The sequence below is a fragment of the Rousettus aegyptiacus genome, unplaced genomic scaffold, assembly GCF_014176215.1.
Source record: "Rousettus aegyptiacus isolate mRouAeg1 unplaced genomic scaffold, mRouAeg1.p scaffold_m13_p_18, whole genome shotgun sequence".
Taxonomy (NCBI): Eukaryota; Metazoa; Chordata; class Mammalia; order Chiroptera; family Pteropodidae; genus Rousettus; species Rousettus aegyptiacus.
The window spans coordinates 8,537,297-8,563,340 of NW_023416293.1; the positions used below are offsets into that span (position 1 = coordinate 8,537,297).

Here is a 26,044-nt window from a genome sequence, read left to right on the forward strand (position 1 = left end):
CATTCTAGTGGGAGAGATAAGCAATGATAAATGAACACGTAGCAATTGGTGAGATAATGAAAAGTTCAATAAAGAAATAAACGGAGAACATTAAATTGAATTAAATATATGAATGATATCAAGAGTGGAAACATTTTTCTATAAAAGTCAAATTAACAGGTAAATTTTTCTGAGGTTGTGTTCTAAATGTGTTTCTTGTATTGTGAATGATAAGGCTATCATAGTTTTTGTGACTGTGGTTATTCTGAAAGAGATATTTCAAATAAATGGGACAAAACAGAAATCTTACTGATAAAATGGCATAAAACAACACACACTAACCACTAGATGATGTTCTTTTTCTATTTACAGTGATGTCTTTTGCACTTATAATAGGACATTGTGATCGAGTTATCATCAGAATTTTCACCTCATGTTACTATAATTACACTGTTAAAATAAAAGGGTTTTAAAGACACAAAGCAGAATGGACTACAAATTCAGGAGCTATGGAAAGAAGCTTTTCAAAATACCAAAAGTTCATTTCAGAACTTTTGCTCCTATCAGAGCAAGATGGCAGAATAGGAGATTCCTGACATTCCATCTGCCCACAGAGGCTTCGTATATAGAGCTGGACTGGGAACAATTCCCTCTGAGAGAAATTCAGAAGCTAGAAGAATGACAAAATACTCACACTGCAATGGGCAGGAAAGGCTGAGACTTGCTTTCGCCATAAACCCCAAATCATCAAGCTTGGAGAGCCAACAGGGCTTGGCGATGCTGAGTCCCTCAAGGCCCCATTAAACAAAGATGAATACATCCTGTGTCAGTCCCGTGGACTCAGCATAAAGGAGCAGCAAAAAACACACTCAGTGCTCCGTTTCTCCCTGGAAGGGATTTGTCTGCATATTTTCTCAGCTGATGCCCAGGGTCGGGCTTCTAATTGGCCTGTATCTCAGAGCCAACTGAAACACTAGCAGGCACCTCCCCCAACTTGTCCCCCAGACTTCTAAGACTGACACCTGAGGGCCTGCTCTGAGACCCAGTTGGGCTCATCATCCATGAGTCCCTGTGGACTACCATGAACAAAAAAGCAGCTTTAAAATGAGCCTCTCCGAGGCTCAGCGCAGAAGGACAAAAAATGCCCAACTCCCAGCTTCTCCTTGGACAAGTTCGGACTTTTACAGCCATGGCCCGAGGGTCAAGATTCTAACTAGACTGCGCCTGGATCATGAGGGGGCACACGATGAGCAGTCTGCTGGGGCCATGCTGGGATCTCCTGTGCCTTCTCCCCCAGGCTTGCTCCAGCTTTAAAACCAGGTCACCAGCATTGCCCTGAAAGGAGTTTGTCCACAAATCCGGTGCCCTAATTGCCATAGCTGCCACCTGAAGCTCTGGTCCTAAGTTTCCTAACTCTGGAAGCTGGCAGATGACCTAGAATAAATACATCAATTCTTAGAAATATGCAACCTATAAAGCCTTAATTATGAAGAAACAGAAAATTCGAACAAATTTGTTAGTAAAGATATGGAATCATACCTAGGTTAACAGCTTTCTTAATTTTTAAGTACTATAGTCACATGATATTATAAAATTATTACATAGTACATAAGGGCTTATAATAAACAAGTATATTCCACCATCTTTCTCTTTTTTATTTCTTAGATGAAACATTCCTGTTTTGCCAATTTCTGTTTTTTTTCCCCCTCTTCTTCTAGCACTAAACTCCTTACTGTGGGAAATATGTGTGTGATTTATTATTTTGAGGCCTTATTTATCAGTTACTTCCTATCAAATGAGTTTTAGGTCATTTACACTCAACCTCCTCTTCCCAAAATTTGACTGTTTTAACATTTGTTCTTATTGGGCTTAATTTTCAGGAAAAATAAAGATAACACATATGTGTATTCCTAGAATATTTGTGCTGCTGGAATAAATATCATAGTTGTTAAGTTTAAATGTGTTTGTTATCTAGTATCACATATATTATATAATAAACTTGATACTTAGGGACTTTAAACAAACGCCATTTATTATTCTTATAAATCCACAGGTTAACCTGGGCTGCTAAGTCAGTTGGGCCTGATGGGTTTTCTGGTCTCTTTGAGAGTCAATCATCTGCATAGACTGTTCTGAACATGCTCTCCAAGTTCCTCATATTTCACAGAGTTTGTGTGAATCTACCTCCATGATGCATGCAGAAGTCTAGGAAAGACAGTGAATGTCAAGGCCTCTTAAAGGCACTGTGTCTGAGGTATTCCATTAACCAAAGCATGACCAAAGTTCACTCAATTCCAATAGGGCAACATGAAGTCTCCCTTTCCTGATAGGAAAAGATACAGACTCATTTTTCAAAAGCATGCATACAGGGAAATGTGGACAATTAAGGTACTGTTTCCTATTAGTTTACCATAAAATTGCTTATACTAACAATTATTTTGTCCTTTCATCAGAATCAAAGTATAAAATAACTTGCTTTTTTTCTTTTGTTAAGGAAAAAAAATGAAGATAACTATCTCTACTTTTTTTTTTAACTCATTGAATGGTGCCATATGGAATGAAGATTTTATCACTCTGATGAAATATTCTAGCTATTAACATATTAATAAAGCCACCAGGGATACCCGTATGTGTGTCTATGACTAAAAATGTATCCCATATATCTACTTTTTCCCTAAGTATAAAATGTAAACAATTAGATGATATTTAAAATGGAATGTAGGTGCAACAGAAAATGGTTCATCGAATCCCAACTCAGTATTCTATTTCTGTTCCTATAACATTGGTGCATGATGATTCTATTTACGGAGATTGGTAAAATATAATGGCTGCGATTAGCTATCTATATGCATAATTCATGAGGAGAAGTTGCAAACATTTCTGGTGCATGAAGCAAATCTATTTTTAATTGGTATTTTTTTCAGGGGCTATTCTCAAAGAATTTTCCATTTCTTCTGATATTTAAAAATAACCAAATTTAGGATTTGTCATTAACCGTACGTAATATTTATTGAACTAATTTGCTCCTGTAAGTGTACTGTAGGTTAAGACCAATGACCTACCTATAATTATGTTTTCTCTACAGCGTATGAAATGCGTCTAAAGGCAAATGTCACAGAATATTAAAATAGGTCATTTTCCCATTGAGCTCCATGAGGCATTTTAGTGGCTAACACTAACTTGTTAAGAATATTCAGTATAAAGGAAAGTTTACCAGAATCAGTCCGACTCATCCGGATACATCAGACTCTAACCATTTTCCTTAGTCCACTCTCATGTGATGGAATTTATTTCATTTTGAAATGTTATATGTTGGATGGCTATAAATGTTACCAATTTTAAAAACTATAATTGAAACAAGTCTACTGAAATAATTTAACCAGAAAGAAAACTTTCGCTATGGTCTGAAAGTGTGTTTGTAGTGTAGCGATGGGAGGTATAAGGTAATCAGGGTTTCATATGATGATGGTTTTGGGGACAGATATGAGAAACAAAGCCTTAAATAATGAAATCTTGGATGCATAAAGAAGAAACAGGGATAGAAAGGAATTAAGATGACTGAGAATTCTGGTTATACGAAAGGCAAAATAGAGAATTAGTAGAGAAGAGTTGATTGCGAGAACAGAATATCCATTAAAAAAATCATCAAAGTAGCCTCTCTATTCAATTGTGTTTATTATTTCTATACCATTAATTAAAATACAACATCTTTCTCTGATTCTAACTTGACAAACTGAACTGTTTTGATCTTTAGTTCTTAATCCAAAGAGATGGAATTATTATTAAAATGGCGAATATATATATATATATACACATATACATACATATATATATTCTATTAAAGATGTTTGTGCAAAAGTTATATAAACGCTAAAGCGAAAGCATATCTTTGAACATCAGGCTTTTTAAAATTAAATTTTATATCTTCAACTTATTTTCATCTTATTTTCCATTGTTCATCAAATTCTAAATATTTTGCAAACTCAATGAAATAAGTACGTTCAGCATATAATAATTTTAATTTAACCTTGATGCCAGGCAGCAAAACACACAAATAAAGTGTTCAGTATAGAGTTTTGGAATATCTATAAGTCATATAATAGCTAGTATTTCATTGATACTAAATATGAGGTCCTAAACCATTCACAATTTTTCTTGTTACAATAATATTAACAGGCTGGGGAAGAATATCATTTTATGCAAAGTCGAGTTCAGTGTTTTTAATATTAAGTAGAACTAGAAATTCTAATTACTAAACTTAGATTCTATTATGACTTAGAGTTACCATAGTACTATCTGTTAACAAACAAACAAAAAAAAGCAAGCAATTTTCATGAGACTATTGAAATCTTTATGTAGGGTTAATGAAATATTCCTCCACTGAACAAAACAAAGAGAAACAATAGGACGGACACACACACACACACACACACACACACACACGCACACAAGTTGGAGTCTTGATTTAAACCATAATTATTAAGAATTGGCATGAGATCAAAGAATTTTTGAGCAGAAGTGGATTCAGAGCTTTCTCCTCTGACATCTTCAATGCCACTCATGAAGACCCAAAGTAACACAGAAGCAAAATGACATCCAAAATCACACATCTGATTTAGACTGAGAAGCGACAATAAAACCGGAAACTGCTGATTACAGAGTCCTCTCTCAGAAGCCTTAGACTTTCACATCATTTATTGGCCTCTAGATATCTTTTTAACTATTAGAAACTTGGCAAATGGAATAAAAATATTTATTATATGGGTAGCTCTACTGGTTAAATGAGAGACTATGTGGAACTATGATTGGCAGAATAAATAACAAATATTCAGTGCTCAATGAATATTTGCCCTGTCTTTAACCATCATGAAGAGGATAACGATGCATGCACATTCTAAGGTTTGGGAGAAAAACTTATGAAAGTCTCCACTGCAAATGTGAGCTCTAGAATAACTAAAAGTTTGCTGTAGCCTCAGTTGATCAAGCAAAGTGAACCTGGAAGTTTGCTAAAGAAGATGGGATTTTAGTTAAAATTAATGGAGGTAGAAGTTATATAAGAAAGCATAAATGCCTCTCTATATTTTGCTAACAGTATCTTGAGTATCATCTCCAGGTAATCAAACACATCTTGCGGAATCACAGCTATTACATGAGGATTGAGTAACGGGAAGAATGTGCTATAAAAGGGTAGTTTTTTTAGCTGGATTTCACAAGCCTTCATTTTCCAACCCTTCATCATCCTATACGACTTCTACTATAAGTCTTCTAATTTGTCAATATTACCCTTAAAATGAAAATACAGGTAATAATAATGTATATGGGGTCTAAAAATGTCTCAATAGTTTAACTAAATGAGAATTTAGGACCATGTATGAACATAAATGAAAAAAAATCATATTCTTTTACTTTTTTCCATTTAAGCTATTTCTATGGAATCCAAACATGTGGAAATAAACTGGAACTAAACTATTACTGAAATATTTGACCCATTAATATTTCATAAGAATTACACTGAGTTAAATATTTTACAAAAAAATAAATGATTTTCACTTTCTATGGTCGTTCTTTAGTTATTGCTAAGTGTGTGTAGAAACCTACAGCCTTGGCATTTAACAAAGTCCTGTGACAAATTCAAATGTTGAGTTATTTTAGAATCATGAGGAAACATACATTGCAAAGGTTTAATAATATTTAAAGATTCTTTCGACGACACGAGGCAATACGAAGGCACTCGGATGGATAGGCGAAAAGCAGAACTCCTTGTTACTTACAGCTTGAAACAAGCAAAGGCTGCCAGAGAGGACCACACAGGAGATGCACCCGGGGATAGGGTGACAGTCTGCTGGAGTTATGGGGAGCAGCTACGGACAGCCAGTGGAGGTGGGGTTAGTTGGGTTTCACAGCACCCCTGTGGATTGGCTGATTTGAATGATTTCCCAGTTTCCAGAGCAAAGGTGTTGATTCTAGTTGCCTGGGGTAACAGGGGCAGGTACATAGTGGCCCTGGAGTCTGAAAGCTGCCTGATAAGGAAAGCAATTGGTGTCTGGGCTTAACCAGATGCTCAAGAAAGAGAACTGACCAGCTCTAGCAAAAGCCCTCACACTGGATCAAGACATTAAAATAAAAACAAAAAACTATGCTATATCAAATGATTATCCTGATAAATTGATAGATATCAGTCTTTAATTTTAACAACTAGGAACAAACTATATAGGTTACATGACAAGCACTGAATCAAAAATGATTTAATAGACTATAGAATAAAACCTAAAATACAGGGGGAGGGCATGTTTTGATTTCAACAGAGGTTATAAAATTTATAGATCTTTCAAGTAAAATAAATATAATCACGCAGTTATCCCAATTATTCTTGACAAGTAACAAGAATCTCAAATCTTCTGAAATATTTCCTTCTCGTTTTATAAAACACTGCAAAGCTGAAATGTAGATATGCTTCTACCTAATTTGAGCAAAGTCAAATTATACCATGTATGGACAAAGCTGAGCCTCAAAAATAACAGCCAGCTCTGGCCACTTATTTCAGGCCAGAAATGTTCAGGGCAATTAAGGGAAATTACTTATCCAGTTCATCAAGAAGTCCAGCATGAACGAGGGCCACTTAAAACCTACATGACAATTCCCAAAGAGACCAAAATATTTTTTTTCCAGATTTCCTCATCTAATTTTGAAGTGAAACATTTTAAAAGTTTTAAACAGAACAATTTCAAGAAAAAAAAATTAGAGATGAACCCAAATTTCAGAAAGTTTACAGTGGAAACTTTCCTGCATCTATAGAAAATCATAGCAAAAAGAAGTATGTGAAATACAAATAGAGAATATATCATTGGTAGCCATGGAAAGAGAAAATTATGGGAAATGAAATAGTTTCCTATGGGGACCGATGAATGCACAATTTTGAATCCATGCTGTTTCCCAGATATTAAAACTAAATATAGTACATCTGCTCTACAGCATCAGAGATAATATATCGCAGTGTGAAATTTCATGATGATTATGTGTATTCAGCTGTGTTTTTTGTTTTTTGTTTTTTTTCCCCCCCTGGATATTGCTATCCCTTTGCTTTTTTCATTGTCTGAGAGCAGGAAAGGCCGCTTTTAAGAAATTAGGAAAAAAAAAAAAAAAAAAAAAAGTAAAGCATTCCAGGTGACACAATGATGAAGCGTGCAGCGACGTGGAAGCCCCGTATGGAAAAGCGGGCTGGTTTCCAGACCCAGGACTGACTCTGCTGCTGGATGACTCCGTACTCCAGGCTGGGGCGCTCGCTCCAGTGGCCCGGCGCAGTCCAAATTGCTCACATCCCAGTTCAGCCATATGATATCATTTCTGCTTGATTTAAGAGACACGACTCACCCAACCCTTATTCTGAGCTGAAGTCACACCGATACTGCATTCAGGAGAGGGAGCTAGGTATTACAGGAATACACATTCGAGGAGAGATGAACAGTGAAAAATTACTTGGTATTACAAAATACATTACTCTCCTGTACCACGAATCCATTAGCTACTCCAAGTAGCATTATGAAAACGTTTTAAAGCTACGTGTTTATGTTTCCTCTGTGACTTATAAAAAGCAAAACAGCAGAATTTTCTCTATGCCAACTTAAGGGGAGAAGAAAAAGTATTCCAAATACTTCATCACAATAATCAGTTCGTATTTAAGTAGAATGAATGCACAAGAGATAGTTTAGTGATGAAAATATGGTACCAATTCACTCTCAAATGGCATACAGCAAAGGTAGCCTTTTTTTTTTTTTTTTTTTTTTTTTTTTTTTTTTTTTTTTTTTTTTTTAGTCCAGCACATATAGCCAAGCCAGGAAATCTAGATTTCTGGAAATCATGGACAGAAGCTTATTATTAATGTTTTTTTTTTTTCCTTTTTCGTCAGTCTCTTCTCTGAAATAGAATTCAAGATTCATGCTGTGACTCTGCAATATTGTTCCCTGCAAGAAACGATGTGCTCTGCCTCAGAGGCCTCATGTTTTTATGCTTAATTTTGCCCTGGGTAACCACACTGCTTGTTTATGTCCCTAAAATGGCTTTTAAAGAAATTGATTTCCATGAATCACCCATAAATCCTGCTTCTAGGATCTAATTCTCTCAGTTATGAGTTCAGGAAAAAAAAATTTTCATTTTCTTGCTCTATCATATGTTTATTAGTTGCGATTAAGCAGTAGCATTTAATCACGTGCGCGGAGACACACAAATAGGTCTTGTTTCATATTTCAGCATTACTTTAATTATGTGCTTTAATTTAAAGTTTTGTCGCTAAGCTTCAGATCAGTTTAATCCTAAATGCAGTTAAAAGAATTTATATTTATAGTACAATGAAGTTATGCAACTGAATTTTATCTTTTGAATAAATACAGAATAAAATATAGGTGTGTTTAAAAGAGTGTGAGAAAGGGTCAGGTCTAGTGGCTGGGATGTGGAGAAGAGAAAAAAAATCCAGTGTCCATCATTAATGGTTGACATCATTGTTAAATTAATTTTCACAGTTTACAAAATAGCCATGCAATATAAAGAAACCAACCTATATTACAGGAAATGTCATATAATTCAAGTGTCGAAATTTGCATTTTAAAGAATATGAAAAAAAATAAAATTGGAGCGGCATCTTGAAATAAAGCTCCCCGTATCTGAGTAGAAAGGATCATTAAATATTTGGATATTTAGTAATAGTAAAAAAGGTTAAATGATAAGAAAATTTTACTTAAAGTGGTGTCCTACTTTGAGGAAAAAAATCTAAACTAATCCAAAAATGAAGAGCTATTTTGTTATTTTTTAAATGAGTTCAGTACCTATCTGAATATTGTTTTCAAAGATCTTTTGTTGTTCTGTCAAAAATGTATATGCTCATAAAAATTAAAGATAAAGCCAAAGATGACTAACTTTTGAACATCCTACCAAGCATCACTATTCTTTTTGTATTCACAAGGATCAATAAATGTGTTTTTTTCTTACTAATCTCCAATTGATGCACAATACATTTTTTTCCCCAGTTTTGCTCTTACGAGTAATTTAAAATATAACAATTATTCTATATTCACTGAGGATCTGACTTTACCCCATCCAGTGACTGACTTCTGTGGTCATGCACTTAGCCTTGTTATAACAAATGATAACTAGCTCTCCAAACTTTTCAGTTTCGAACATCATTCTCTCTGACCACCGTACTGTATGTTTCTAGCAAAGGTTCTCCAGGACTCTTGCTGCAATAATATTTTAACTTTACCAAGATTTGAAACCTACATGTCTCCTAGCTTTTTGTGGCTTTTCACCCCAGGTATCCCCTTCTGCCGTTTCAATTTCATGAACGATCAGGATGGAAACGGTAGCTCGCGTCTGAATCTGCTTCCGTGCACCCCGCTCTTTCCTCTGCTTGATGAATCTACTCTCCTGGTTAAATCTAACTTTTTTTTTTTTAATGCAATACAGTTTTTAAAAGAATAGTCATATTATTTGTCTAACAACATATATGGATAGGCTTGAATTTTGTAGCTTTTCTGCACGAGAATGAGGACGGTACTTCATGATTGTTCTCAAATTTGTTGATTATGATTTCATATATTTAATGGCATTATTTTTATCTAAGGTTGCTGGCCATAATATTTACTCCTTAATTCTCGGATTGAAGACAAGAGAAAGATGGAGATAACACAGACTGTGTATTTGGTAGGGACAGTACATAAATATTCCTTCTAATATAAAACAGTCCTGAATTAGGTATACGCTCATAGGAAAATAACAGATGAAATATTTCCCATCAAAAAGATTTCCAGTGACAGAGAATGCAATCTGTCTGGGAAAAAAACACCAAACAAACAAACAAACAAACCCTACAAAATTTTATGGAGGGAGAAGGGGGGAGGTAGATGGGTAAAAGGGGCCAAATATGTGGTGACAGAAAGAAATCTAACTATGAGAAGTGAACATACAATGTGTGTGTGTGTGTGTGTGTGTGTGTATATATATATATATGCCTTACTGTTACAATGTATAGCTGAAACTTATAGGATTGCATTAACCAATGACACCATAAAAAAAATAAATTTTTAAAAAAGAAAAAAATTATGCTACTCTCAATTATAGGTTTTTTTTTTTTAATCTGGAGAATAAAGTTATATATGTTTTATTGACTGCTCAGGATTTTATGTAAATTACACATCTCTTAAAAGTAATTTTAAAAAATGGAATGTATACCTTTTTTAAATTTCTATTTCTAAATAGAAAATAAGTGAACACAAAACAGGCCAAACCAAATGTCACAGAAGCATTAGATACACTTTGATATTCTCCCCTCAAAACTATGTCTAATAAACATAAGAAGTTTTCGAGGTATCACCAAGGTTTTGACTCTTCGTATCCTATACTTAAAGGGATTAATGTCTGAATCATTCAAGTGTCAGCTCTGCTGGAATCGACTCTGTGGACATGAAATGAATCTGCGCTCGCAAGCCTTGAGCGGAAAAATCTGTCCCACTGGTTTATAGCAAGCTATTCATTTCTTTTGTCACATTCAGTAGCTCTTCAGTTTTTCAATGTAACCTTCTGCATTTATCTTATGTGATTATTACCAAATGGGATTATTTACTAAAAAGTGGGAGGATATTTACATACATTTTGCCTCTTTCATGATGCTTCTGTTGCTCCCAGAAAGGTATATGTGTATATGAATAAAACTTACTTTAAGATACTGTGTTCACTAAATCTGATTAGTCGCAAGTGATATGATACAGTTGCATGCTTTTCTTCACCCATGTGTATCTCTAGCTTTTCTCTATTCGTGTGACCTCAGCATGTTGTATCTCAAGAGCTAGCATTTTTTAACTGAATTTCACTGTCTTAAGTTATTTTCTTCTTCAACACAATTTGTGAAAATATCATAATTTTCAAATAATGACACAGAGAGATGCCTGATTTCAAAACTGAACATTACGTCCATTTATTTTAATTATATATTCAATTTTATACTCAATTTTATACTCATTATATACTTGATTTTAATTTTCGATGATTTTTTATGCTGCTAAGTCAACATTGATTCTGCCTTTTAATATCAGCCTCAATGTAAGAAAATATTACTTAATTCAACAGTAAATCCAATTTCACCGCCTCAGTGGGGCTGAACTTTTCAAATTGTTCTTTTCACAGAGCCCTTGGTTTTCTTTTTTACTAAAATTCACTCATCAAAAATAAAAGAAACTGAAACAAACAGCAGCAACATGGAAGCAGATTTTGAAGGCCCGAAATGAAAACTACTGTGACGGTCGAGGAGTCCCTAACAACAATTTTCTACTTCTGAATCAGCATAATTTCTATTTCCTGGCTTCTAAATTATTATTATTATTTTTTTAATTTAGTGCTTATCTTCCCCCCCCCCGAAATGAATAATGATTGACCCAGAAGTTTGCAATGTCATCAGTACACCCTATGAGCTATCTCAGCTACAGTTTTTTTTTTTCTTTTTAGAAACTGGAAATATGTGTTGCACACAGACAGCCAAATAAAATAATTGTGTGAACTTTCACCAACCCGGGTGATATTCAAATAAGTCTCAACATCTTAAAACTATTATAGTAGGTGAGTGACTCGATGAAATATTTCGGCTGATAATAGAAAGCCGTCTCTAACCTATTCGAATACAGAGATTGCTTTTGAGTGGTGAGCGGTGAAGAAACAGCATTTTGTCACGTCACTTTCTCAACATTTTAAGTATTAACAGGTCTCATACACTGTGTGTAGAAAATGATAAATTCTTTCTCTAATAAAACAGATTTGGAACTCAATATGATTTCCATATTTTCAAAAATTGAAGGTTCCTCTGAGTACATAATCATAGGGGGATTTTTTTTTTTTTCTGATTAGCTGCATAAATCACTAATAAGACAACATGAATTTAGGGACATTTCTTTCCCTAGAGATAGCATATGCCACTAATTTGGGGGATGCCGTGTATATTTGTACAAATTTTGTGGGGAATGCATGTAAATCTTATAAATTCTCTTTTAGTTATCCTGCCAATTTATCCTGTCAACATAAGTTAATTACTGTTACATCAATTTTTTTCAATGGCGACATTCATTTCCAGGGGAAGTGTATAACAGCGTCCTGTAATCACCTTTCAGCTAAGGGAAGGTCTCAAGAGAAGGAAAAGGTATAGACCCCTGGCTTGCCAGCACTACAGGTGGAGGATGGGGACAGTGGCAGGCTGCTAAAGACATCTGAGAGGGGAAGCAAAGCCTTTGCTATATGAGATGAATCACAGATTCAATCCACCGCCCCTTCTGTAATCAGGCAATAGATTCATGCAACCAAGATTTACTGAGAACCAACTCTGCGTCAGCTCCTGCACAAACACCATGGATACACAGGCGAAGAAATACGGTTTCTGCCCTGGAGGATTCTCCAGTGCAATCGAGAAGACCGGAGTACACAGATGATTACAACGAAGAAATAACGTGCTTCGGTACAGGGATCTACAGATTTCTCCGGGGGCACAGAGAACGTGGAGAGATTTATCGTCCAACGGGCATGCTTCCTCAGACTCTAATCCTTTAGTTTTCTATCTTCCTCCATGATCCTTGAACTCTTTCTTCATATAGTTCTTCTGTCCAAAATAGTCCATCTCCTCTGTGCATACTGATGGTATTAAGGTCTCTCTTAATTATAATTGAGCAGAGGACCATGAGTTTATCTCCTAAACACTATTCAGTATCTAAAGATTTCCTTATCTTATGCCTGAGTTTTAATTTTATTTCCTCATAAAATAATGTGAAAAATCCATCCAACCATCATTTAAATGTTCTTCTTTCAATTCTCCCACTAGTCCTCCATTTTACACAAAAATAGTTGTCAAATAGAAGCTTCTGATAAACACTCTTTTCATTTATTCATCAAAAATTCAGCTACACTAGGATGAGCAACCTCATTGGCATCCCCACGTGTAGCTGGGGGGAGGTTCTTTTGCGTGTACACCCAAAAGCAAAGTCCCTGGGTCTTAAGACATGAGTCTACTTAAGTAAGGACCTTTGTAAATACGCACCTCCACAAAAGCAATGAGAACACTGGCAAAAACTGCCAAGCGCTTCTTTTCCAGGAGCCTTGGAATTATCCAACGGGTTCCCAACATCTGGGAATCAATTATTCAACAAAAATGGCCACATCTCAGTAACAGCATCAAGCTTTGTGGCATGTCGACTTCCTCCTTTCTTGCATCCGTCTTCCCAGCTCTGCTGTAGCCTTGAAAACCAACAGCCTAACAACTCTAGCAGCAATGAAAAACAGCAGCCTGGTAGCCGCTGGTGATGGCAGACCGGTGTGGAGCTCCCCGAGAGCTCGTCCTCAGGGAACAGTGACAGTGTGACCTACAAAGCTCCCCATAATGTGACCTGTAAGTGCCCTGTAAAGCTTCAATCTCCGTGCTGGTCTTTATTTGATCTGAGTCCAGATTCACTCTGTGCAGACCACACCATCCTTTGTTAACACATCCCGTGGCAGTGGCTGAGCATCACAGCTGTGGAGGCGACGTGACCAGCTGAGGCTAAAAGACGGACCAAAAAGCTCAAAAAGAAAAAAAAAGGGGGGGGAGGTGCATAAAATGCATGTAAAAGGCTTTGGAAACCTCAGACGCGCTCCTGGGAATCTAGAAGTTCATGTGCATGTTCAGTCAGGTCTGTGTGCATGGCCAGAAAAAAACCTGAGAAGGCTCTAATCTCTTGTGTCTGGTTGACCTTGAGGCTGGACACCAGTCAGACATGAAGGCTAAGGCAGAGCGGTTAAAGTTGCAGACCGCCTGCTGGAAAGGCTAAAACAAACCCTGACAGACACAGAGCCAAGCAACAAGCCTGGGAGATTCATCAGTTTTAAACACTTGAGAAAATCTCAGGCTGACAATCAAGTGATCGATGTAATTACTCCCCAGCATACATTTCTGTACACGATCAATGGTTATAAAATGTTTTAAATGACAAAGTAAATAATTTGTTTAGTACTGTCCCATCTAGTAAATAAACGTATGCTAACATGTTAATACGTTTCAAGTAAACCATCTTTGGTGTCATAGTAAGACAATTATATTTTTCTGAATTTATATATACATAATATATATTTTAAATACAATGTTTGTAGTTGTATACAAAATAGTTTTAAATGAAAATCTAATATAGTTTTGGTATAAGAGAATCAAGTAGGACATATTGTATTGAAATATCATTTACAGAAGTATTTAAATGAAAGTTTAAGAGCCTGTGAAATTCTAAAATAAATGCCAACCGTTCAAAGAACAATACTTGTGAATTTAATTTTCTTTGGTCTTGTATATTGAAGTGTGCACACTGGACATGAGAGTGACTAATTTCTTCATAGGCTATTTTTTTTTTTTTAATAAGGCTTTTCAAAAGAAAGGTTAGAAACTAATCTGATCTGTTCTCAAAATGTGACCTTTTTTCGTTGAATTTCCATTATTGCAAGTTGGCAGGCAGAGTGCTAATTACGCATTCACAGATGTGAAAGTGGCCTGGGGGCAGATGAGAAGAGACAGACCCTAACGGGAAAGCACTCATCCTACAGTGACTGCTCCTTAGCGGCTCTTTCTTCAAAAACCTCGGAGGGGAAGTTTGTTTGTTTGTTTGTTTTGTTTGTTTTTTAATGATCAGTCAAGAAAAAAGTCTATTAGCTTGCAAGTGAAAACAATAAAAAATATTAGAAATCTAATGTTAAAAATTACTTCTCTGGGACTTCTCTCTGATCCTTGGGTCCCTTAATCTGGGAGTGCCAGGGGCAAGTCCAGTGAGGGGAAGAGGGGAGGTCTCGTCCACACCCTGCAATCTACTCCCGGCCATCTGCTCCTGAGCCCTAGAAGTGGGTGAGCAGGAACTGTCCGCCAACTAGCTGAGCGATTTGCATCTTACTAAAGAGAATCTCAAACCAGATGCCAACGGTGTCATTTTTAAGACCAATACAAATAGAAACAGCATGTGAAGAGAGAGGACAGAGCTGATCAGAAGTGACCTTATCAACAGCACAAGCCAGGTGAAGCCCTGAGAGAGATCCAAATTCTCTCCTCTACTCAGTGAAGTCTTCTGAAGAGCTCCACCTGAGATCACAGCTTCTCCAGACAGTCCGTGCTATCCGCTTCAACTCTCAATTCAAGACACAGGAGACTGAATCACCCTTCGCACTCCCCGAACCCCAAAGAACCTGACCAGGCCGTTGCAGGTCTTTGCCCGCCAGTCCAAGAGCTGCCTAGGCGTTGGCCGTGCTCTGGTAAGAGGACCAGCAGAGCGCAGAGCCTGCGCCTCTCCCCAGGGTATGAACTCACCCTTCACACAGGAAACCCCTGAACAGATCAGCACTGGGACGAAAGATTAGGACAGCGGCTGCCAGAGACTGAGGCGGGGGCACTGGCGAGCTGTGCGATGGGTGCTGAGCTTTCCCAGCACTGTCTCTGACGCTGCTGAACCTGTGCACAGCCAAACGGACCCCCCTCGCCTCTGCTTCCCAAACTCACTTCAGCAGTTCCTAAGCAGACCCCGGTCAGAATCAAATCAGAGACTGTCACATCACATGGCATGGAGGACAGGGGTCTGCGCATTCGCATCTGATCAGTGAAGTAATGCCTTCATAAGGTGATGATAATAAATCCGGTGCGTGTGTGCGTGTGTGCGTAACAAATTATTCAAGGAAATAATAAAAAATAAAAATCTGAACTCATTATATCAGGAAAAAAATAATGGCAACTTCTCAAATATTATTTTAACTTTAGAATAAACAGAAAGGATATACTCATTTTATACATTCACCATTTTTCTTTTCTATAGAAATCTCTCAATTTTAAGAAATACTAATTTCTATTTTTCCTTCATTTTCATTTAAACTTGTTTCACCCCCCTCTCTAGCAGCTTCAAATACAAGTCAATAACTGTGCTTTAGGAAACATGCATACTTTTGGGGTGTGGGGAGATCAAAGTATCTGACGATGAGCAATATACAGAAATTGAACTTAAGAAATTATTTTTCTTTAATAAATTGCACTATAAATCCTATGTAATGCAAGATATCACAGTAACATTTCACATTTATTTCTTTTTCTATGAGTTCCTCAGAAGCCAACACTGCCTGTTAGATGAACGTGAATGGTAGAGACATGAACATTCATGAGATTCATCCCAAGGTCATTTTCACCTTAAAAAGTACAAAGCCTTCCAAAAGTGATGCTTCTCTATTACAATAGTAGAATAAGCTCAAGGACAAAGAACAGCATTTCTTCATTTTTTTTTTATAAGACTCTAATCCTTACAATAATGGAAATGCTTAAGGAAGGATATAAAATCCCTGAGAGATGATTTTGTCGTGTAAGAAAGAGTCACAATCATTCACTTGCCTGTGTGTTTATCTTCAAAATGCCTCCAGATATTGCTAAAGAACTGAAATTTGGAACAAAAGAAAGTGCCTAGGATTTAGAAACTGTGATTTTAAATGTCATAACATAATATGTTGGAAGACTTTTGACACATACCGTGGGTTGGAAAAGTTTTAGTTCCTTTTTTTTCCACTTAGTTTTGAGAAATATTGAGAAAATTAATTATAAGTTCAGATATGACGAATGCTTCTTTCTTATTCATCAGACTTTTAAGAAGTATGTGTGTTTGATATTCACCTACCTACTACTCATATTCGGTAAGAAATACTTTTTAAGGATGAGTATTTTAAAGAGAGACTATACTTTATATTACTCTTTTCCCCTAAGCAAGTCGAAAATAAGTAGCAATGGACCATTTTAACAAGAAGTTGTTTAGAATTAGATATTACAACATCCAGTTGTCAGGATCTGTATCCCCATGATGGACTTTTGTTTTTCCCCAACACTGTGGAAAGATGCTTTGTCGTTGTGGGAACAGCAAGCTTAAAGTGGTAGGTATGAACAACCCCTGGAGGGCAGGCCTCAACCAAGACTAATAAGAATTTAGACAGACAGACAGGCAGACAGACAGAGATATACCTCACTTCCATTTCCTCTGGGTGGGAGAATTCTGAGCCATGTGTTTTAAACTCTTTCCTAGGTCTCCTTCAGGAATAAACTTCAGGCACTTTAAGTCAGTTGGGTTAATAATAAACAGTTTACTGACTTGGATTGGCTGTTTTTCTTCTTTTATCAATTCTCTACTCCACAATTTATGTTCCTTGAATCTGCCGAATAAATTGCTCACACTCATGTTACTGTATGAAGTTGAATAATGACAAAAAGACAGTATTTTTTTTGTGAATATCTCAGGATCACAAGATCTCTGGCATGTTATAATTTCACAATTACTAAGAATCTCAAATGTTGTACAGTGTGATATGTTGAAAATCTATATGATTGCTCATCATTCGATATAACAGATATATGCAATATCTTTGGCATTTAAGAACGAGTTGGCAATGGTAATTGGAAGAGCTTGGAGTTGGCTGGCTGATTATTACTAAGTATCATTAATGCACTGAAAAAAAAAGAAACTATACGCTGAAGTCATCCAACAACCATTTCAGGGCATGGTGCAAATGCCACAAGGTCTTTAACGATAACATAATAAGGCTCTCATCTCCTTCCACTGAGGCAGGTTGGCCCGACAACCAACGCAGAACCTGGATGCGAGAGCAAGAGAAGGCTTGATTTACATTCCAGGTAAGTGCCCTGAGCTGACGGAACATACCTCGCCGGGAATGGATTTTGAGCGAGCTGGATGAGAGGGAGGATATCGTGACAGATAAGGAAAATTTCTTGATGAGGCACAGTCTCCTGTGATGCAGGATTTTACACACTGGCATGTACACCTGGACCAGTACCAATACACAGCCGGAACTGCTACTTGGAGCATGGAAAAAATCAATGGCTTACACTTAAGGAGGCAGAAATGGTAATACTGACTTGGCAGAGTATGAGAAAGTAGATGAAAAGACTCAAGAGGAGAGCTTCCCCTAGGGAGCTATTCCTCAGGACCAGAGGACGGAAACTCTGTTTCCAAGGAAGCACAAGAGACATTCTCGTCAACAAAACAAAGAATAATGGTTATGTTGTGGGGTCATGGGCATCAAGGAGAAGCTAGCATCGATGATGGGGTTGTTACAGAAATCGTCTCCCGAAAATGAATGGTGCTAATAAGATTCTACAATAGATGAAGCCAGGTGGTCACATTTACTTTACATTTATTGTTTGTTGTGCCTGAAGTCTTTTGTCAACCATGGAAGACCACTATCAGCTTATGGCAGGGCGTAAGTGTCTGAAAACAGACAGACATAGGATTCACCTTAACTATTGAGTGAAAGGGGCTGCTGTGTAAAAGTTGAGCTCCTTGATCCATCCAATGCAATATTTCTGACACAGTATAATCAGAGCCATGGCCAAAAGTCTTCCTGTGGGTTTACTCTTCACTCACCCACAGTGGATATTGACTAAACAAAACATCTTTGAATGGCTATTTCCCTTCTTTGATTCAAATCGTCAGTCTTTGACCATTGTTTTTTGCCCTCCCAACTAAAAAGTATTGCAAGCCTCCTGAAGAGGAGAAAATGTTCTGGTTCTTAAGTAATGTTTTTATAATTTAAAACAGCAAAGTTGAAATAAAGCAAATCCATTCCATGTGTAATTATACGTTATCATGAAGATAATTGCTGTTATCTTTTTTTTTTTTTAAGTCATTTGACAGGTCATCAAAGTAATCTCTGGTAAGTAGAAAAAAATTAAAAGTATAAAAAGTACTATAGCGAAAACTAGGCAAGGTCTTGTGGTTGACATATAATTTTCCAGAGCCTATGTACTTATCTATCCACCTATTTGTCTCTGTGTCTGTCTGTCTGTGTCTGTCTCTCTCTCTCTCTCTCTCTCTCTCTCTCTCTCTCTCTCTCTCTCTCTCGCATCTATCCAGTGGCTATACTGAGTTGTAAAGTAAGAAGCTCCTCCCTATTTAATGTGGCAAGCATTAAATATACAACTGAAGGAACAAAATAAATGGATGTATGGATTTTTACAAATGAAATAGAAGCAATGGGAGTTTTCTAGGTCATCATTTCCTAAAACAGGCTGTGTGGAAACACTAGGCCTTCTACAGCTCTTCAAAATCAGTACAGAGAGCACAAGAGATACGGTCTTTCCCTTCCCTTCACTCGCCCCGTCTTCCTTGTATACACAAAGCAAATGTGGAAATGCTATTTCAATAAAATTTTTTCATAAATGATCTTTTACTTAGTATTCCACTCTTTCTTTAGTAAATGAGTATGTATGTGAATCTGTAAAACCACATAACAAGTTCTCTAGACTTTAGAAATCACTGCTCTTGGTACTCAAATATCAGGGTTCAAGTAAATCTCATTAGTAACTTTAGACTTATTATTTCAAATATCACTCTTCTGTACACTTCACATATCTAATCCAACAAATCAAGGAGGTCAATTTCATATTAAGCCCACAGGCTTGCCTACAATATGAAATCTTATATTAACTGACCAATTATTTATTAGTATCTATTATGTCTAAGGTGTCAATCTTTTTTGTGGTTATAGTCAGACAATCAACTGCTAATACCTAAGTCACCTCAAATTCATTTAAGTGATGTAAAAGATAATTGTGTTTAAGTATATAATAAACACATGCTATGAGGGATGTGTAGAATGTAGCTTATTTTCTTACCATGGATAATTTGAAATTTTGAAAGAAAACAAGATTTACATAAATTTATTAGAACACAAAAGCTGCAATGCATCACTGAATTCTAAGTATTATTCTATAAAACAGAAGGGCAATATAGTTTCATCAAAAAATCAATATTAGTATAAACTTCTCTATTTACCACATCCTCTCAATCATTCTTACTGATATAATAGTAGTCAATTATTTTGAGTCTGTGTCATTTTTTATTTACTCATATTGGACTGTTCCATAATAATTTAGACAACAATTTGCTTTGACACAATGAGAACTTTCTTCAAGACACAGTAATTTTCGTGTTAATATAGCTTGGAACTTCAAGGGCACACCTGATATAACTATGTGTTGTCATAAATATTTCTTGCATTTACTCATTATGCTTTCCTTAAAAGCAAGCTAATATTTCAAAGATAAATTAATAGTAACATCATTTCTCAGCTCAATTATAAAATATGCTAATGTGTCAGACACTCTAAATGCATCAGGATTGGTTAGGGACTACTGTAGTTGAAGTAAAAAGAATTTTTAAAGGCATTATTCCTTGGTGAATAATTTAACCATATGGTCATTTGGCTTTGATTTAATTCAGCCGTGGGATGTTAGGGATTTTACGTGTGTCTGGAATAGATATACCACTTCTAAAAAGAACATTTTATAGATAAGGAACTATAAATAGTACAATGAAAACTTCATTTATTATCTTTCTTTCCAAATTTTACCATGGCCTTCCCAGATTCTTCAAGGAAACATATTTCTCTTGGTGTGTTAGAAATGACTTATCCGATTCAGGCAAAATCGAAGATTACTGACACCGTTGACATGTGGGAATTATGTTTCGGAAAAAACTTCTTAAATCAGAAATTATCAGGGAATTGTTACATTAAACTTGAATTATGTGTAGCTGTCAGAGAGAGGATGATAGAGGGAGGGGGAAGGAGGAAGAGAGAGGCAAAGGGAGAAAGAGAGAGAGGGAGAGAGAGAGAGAATGAATGAGGCAGAGAATGAAGGAGAGAGAGAGGGTTATTGGAGATTAAACTGCCCTGTGCTAATGAGATAAAGTCTCCAAGATCTCTGCAGGTGTATTTTGGAAAAAAATCCAGCAACAAGTATTTCATACACGTGGGCACGCATGTGCATGTCTGTTAAAATGTGTATTTAGACATCTACATTTCTTTAAGGGTCAGCAGCTTTGTCTTTCACAAGGTGAGAGTTATCTCCATGAAACCAAGTATTGATTTGACCTGGTGACCCGCGACCCATATTCAGTCAATGTACTTACTATTAGGTAGCGCAGGGAGGAGCTTGGGCTTGCCAAGTGCACACCTGAAAATCAAAAACAGGTCACAATTAGCATGAAGGCTAATGAAGTTCCACAAGTGGACTTTCACAAAATTCGCCCTGAAACTTTTATGGATGTTACTAATGTTTTGTTATTGATCATTCGTTTGTTTTTTTAATCTAATAGTTTAACGGTGTGCTTTTGTGTAGAGTATATCGCTTCTCTGAGCATCTGCATCTTCACTTACAGTGATAATAATTTCTGTCTTACCTTCTTCATGGTTTTGTGTCAAAGAGCGATGGTAATTAAAGATAACACTATGATACGAAATTTTATTTTTCCTTCTATTTTAGTATCTGGCTACAATTTGTCACCCAAATCTCCAAGGCGTGCATGAGCTAGTATGCAGTAATAAATTGCAGCAAAGAAAATAAATATAAGAGGTATAGAAAAAGAGATTATCATTTAGAGTAAACACGGAATGCATTTTTAAACTGACACTCACAAATGAAAAACAATGGCACGAGTGAAAATGTCACGCAGGGCCTGACGCCCTGCGGTCAAAGAAAGCCATAGAGAAAAGTATCGCCTGTGTGTTATAACCTTGCACAGAATTCCGGGTATCTTAAAAGTACCACAGGGAGTGTCAAAATGCTACTGATATCACCGAAAGACGAAACCATTGACCACTAGCCTTCTAAAAACGGTCATCATACCTATATATTTAATCATAGCAATGCGATGCTTTATCGTTCTTCAAACTATCATTGTTAATAGGGTCCATTAAGTGAATTAGAAAAGATCAATACTAATTTTAAGTAAGACGGCTCGCTTACTCTTCCTAGAAACTCTTCCCAAACCGCAACTGCCTTGCTCTCCCCTGCCCTCTTTCTGATTCGTTCCACGTTGTGTCTTCCTGCTGGTGTTCATTTTCACTGCCCTCACTGCCAGATAGCTGTTTTCCCCTTAATTGTCACCAGTGTCACTCTATTCACAAGGTGACACTGGGGAAAAAACAAAAAAAAACAGCTTGGTCACCTAAATCAGCATGCCCATTCTCTCTGTCGACCAGGGCACTATCATCTGCCATCTCTGAATGGCTTGGTCCCAATTAAGAACTTTGTGCTCAGAATAAACTTTAGTGCGCTGCATTCAGGGTTTAATGATAAGAAGGGGAATGGGCGAGACTTGTTAGATTGGAGGGAAAAAAAATCTGAACGCGTACTTGTAATACTTGCTTCACATCCCTGTCTTCATTCTGCCTCTCGCTTACACATCACCTAGTCGTTTCCGTCGCTCCTCCCCCACCCGCCCCCACCGAGAGCTCTGCGGGTTAATTCCACTCTTTCATCTGAAGTCCACTGTCAAAGGCAACCCCTGAGGCTGAGGGAAGGGAGAGAGAAAGCAGCGATCCACTGCGCTGGCCCTCGGAGGCGCGCACGGTCGCTGGATCGATGAGGCCCCTCTGCTATTTTAAGGGCAGTATTCTTTTCTTTTTGTCACGACCGTTGTTTTGGTGTGAATCACACTTCGGTTTAATTCTGGCTCTCCCAGATTCGGACTTCGTGACTCTAATCAAACCGCTTAACTTCTTAAACGCATTTTCTGATAAATAAGCTAACGGTACCGTTCTTGAGGATCTATATCCTATTGTTTATTTACCCACTCATTCGTTCATGCCTATAATACTTCTTCCTTATTACATCGCAAACGCTGAGACCCGCGGGTCATATACGCTTGATTAACTTTACATTTCCAGTGTCTACTGTCATGCACACAACAGAGTAAGCAGTGAATATTCCAAAGACTGCCTAAAAGATCGAGCGGCATCTGTACCAAAAACAAGATAAATATTGCCCAGTATTTTGAAAGCTCTCCTGTCACCTATCATGTTTGTAAGAGGAACATAAAACTTACTAAAAAAAATTTGAAAAAGTCAGAGTATATGGTACGAGTCTAGAAATGGCATTAGAGGACAAGGAGATCACCTCCCCACTCCCTAACGACACGCAGCACATGAAAGAAGGTAGTTTGACTTGGGAGGGCCTTGGTGGTAAGCTAGGGTCACTTCATGCAAGGAATTTCTAGAGATTCGAGTTTTGCCTGGAATGACAAAGGGCAGAGGGAAGAAGAGGAGAGGTTAATCGCGTTAATTATTAGAGATACTCATAAATTCTGGTAATAATGGACAACCTCCTTTCTTATATTTTAGGAGGTAACTGAAGTAAAAAGAGTATGAGTCACGCTGGGATTTGTCTTTATTATGTCTTAAAGAAGGGTGCAATCTCAGACATGTACTCAAATGAGCATGTTAGAGAATGTTAGCTATTTACAAAATATTCATTCTTTTCTTCTTTCTCAAATTAGCAGAACTCTTAGGATAAGCCAATGATATCGGCCAAACTGTATTTCCCAGCCTGCTTTGGGATTAGGTATTGCCATGGAGTGAATTCTGACCAACATAACGGAATGAGAAACACATAAGAAAAATTGCTATGCGCTTAGCAGGAAATGCTGAATGATGTGAGGACTTGGTTGGCATACAGCAATGCAATGTGCAGCACACCAGAATGAAAAAGCTAATTGGCCTGTTGGCCTGATTAAGCGGCCCACCCCTGTTCATGTATATACAGCTAATTCAGGGTTATATGGTCGAAAATGAAATCAGGTTTCCTCAGAATCACTGCCATATGAGCTACTGCCTCTGATGGGATCATGCCCTTGAAGTGCACTGAGAAGGCATCCATTTTGAAAATCATTACAATACAAGTGTTATTCACAGACAAAAAGCACAAACTTCTGGAAAATAAGATTCAGTAATTCATTAAATGCATAAGCTACAAGGGGCAACTGAAATTTATTCAGGGATACAAAGATGATTTACATTAGAAAATAAAAGTAATACTTAAATAGAGCTGATAATGAAAAATAAAATGCATGTTAAATACTCTAGCACTAACTGACAGCTTATAAATTATATATGCCAAAACCTTAATTTCACTATAAAAAGAGATGTCCCAGGACTGTAACTTACTTACTTACTTAATAATAATACATGGTAATATAATACCAAGCTGAGTATTAGTTATAATACTCAATGTTCAGAACAATATTCACTTTATTCCATATGAAGCCCAAAAATTCTACTTTGTGCTGGCTCAGGTTGAAATATCATCACCAAAAATAACATTAAAAAATATATATACACATATCACTTCAGAAAGTATAGTACGGGTCCTGTTTTTAAGTGGTAAAAACACTTTTACTAAAAAAATTTCTATATGCCTTTCATTTTACCACACCTGTATCAGAGGGCCACCACTCTCTGAAATGGTTTGTGCTCAAAAGTTTTTAAGTAGCCATTTAAACCACAAGAATCTATAAAGCACTTTCATATTTTGTTATGTCAATGTTATGTAAACAGAGAAAACAAATAGAAATATTTAAAGTACAGAGCTTCTGCAAAAGTGTTTTGACCATGTATAAGTTATAAGAAAAATTCTGACTCATCTAAAATGCATTTTGAAGGAAAATATTTTGATTCATCTAGTAAGGGTGAAAATCACAGGGTGGGGTGTGGGGAGAAAAAAACTATCTAATGAAGATATAATCTATAGTAATGTATTTTACATTCCAGACTCAACAGATAACTAAAATAACCAATTATCATTATAAAACATTAAATTGTAATTAAAAGAATTAACTCATTTTAAAATTCATCGAGTTATTATAAAAGGCTTCCCTTTACCTGACATATTTATATATACTTTTGAAAATATTAGAGAAAACATTATTTGATTTTGCATTTAATTAGTCTTTGGAGGATACTGTGGGCTGAAAAATTATCCGTGAAGATGTAAAGTTTCAAAAAATGAAAGTGATTAGTGTCCTCACATTGTAAAACTACTGAAAATTACATTAATTGGAATAATTTAAAAACTACTACTTTCCCAGTAGGAAACTTATAAATGACTTATACAAAATATAAATATAAATTTTCTCCCTTATTTTTTCCTACAGAATACTTTTACAAGTTATTTTCACTTTGAAAATATTTTCCATGGGTTTATATTTTAGACTTTTCAAAGACTCCATAAGGCTGCTATGGGTTTAAAATACATATGTATGTATGTATACATACATACATATGTATTTATAGATATAAATGTATATGTAGATTTTATGTGTATATATACATTTTAAACATTGTATATAGGTAAATATGTAGAAAGACATAAAATTTATTATTTGAAAATTTCATGTGGCATTATGATTTTATGGCTTCTGGGTATGAGAATGCATGTCCAAGAAAGAAGTCAAGTATGTTTAAAATAATCTGAATCAGTAAATAAACAAACAAACAAATAAAGGAGGGAGAAAAGGGGAAAAAAAGGAAAGGAAAGGAAAAAGAAAAGGAAAGGAATGGAAATGGCCATATAAGGCCACATTTTGGATGCGCATGTGATGAATGACGTAAAAAGAAGCCAACTTCAGTTTCTATTTTCAGTAGGAAGTAGCTATGAACTCATCAGCTGTACAGCTAAGGATGACTCTTAATATAATTTCAGGACTGTGACTGAACACAGACTTCTATCGTAGCGTTCTATAAAATGTTAAACTGTTAATTTAACAGAATTTTGCATGGAAGTCTAGTTTTTTGTTTGTTTGTTTTGTTTTGTTTTGTTTTTCTGTAAGACTGGATTTTTTAGAAAGAATGATTGCAAGCCATTATAGGAGAGCAAAGCTAACTCCTTCTAGATGCAAGTTTTGTGTATTCCCAGGCGTTCTTTTCACAGACATATGGGCTCAGGTAATAGGCTTGGCTTCAACAGGAGAAATACTAGCAATTTCACAAGTTAACAAATTCGTCAAGAAGATAAAAACAATGTAGAGTCATCTACAGGAGCCAAGTACTTTAAATTGTATATGGCCAACATACATGCTTTTATTGTAATAAAAAGATGAGAAAAATCATCTTTCTGAAACCACAGGCTTCACATTTAATTAACCAATATCAGAATATTCACTCACATTATCATGGGACAGATTTTTGCAAGTACCTCCTATAGTTTATGGAGCTC

At 36.3% G+C, this 26,044-nt stretch overlaps 1 long non-coding RNA gene across 2 annotated transcripts in view; it reads right to left on the minus strand.

Moving 5' to 3' along the window:
* LOC107498966 overlaps positions 1-26,044 on the minus strand; it is a 501,046-nt gene that overhangs the window by 151,298 nt on the left and 323,704 nt on the right. For both annotated transcript variants that reach the window (XR_004955409.1, XR_004955410.1), the window contains exon 5: positions 20,964-21,007. This is a non-coding gene — a long non-coding RNA (uncharacterized LOC107498966). The remainder of the gene's footprint in view (positions 1-20,963; positions 21,008-26,044) is intronic.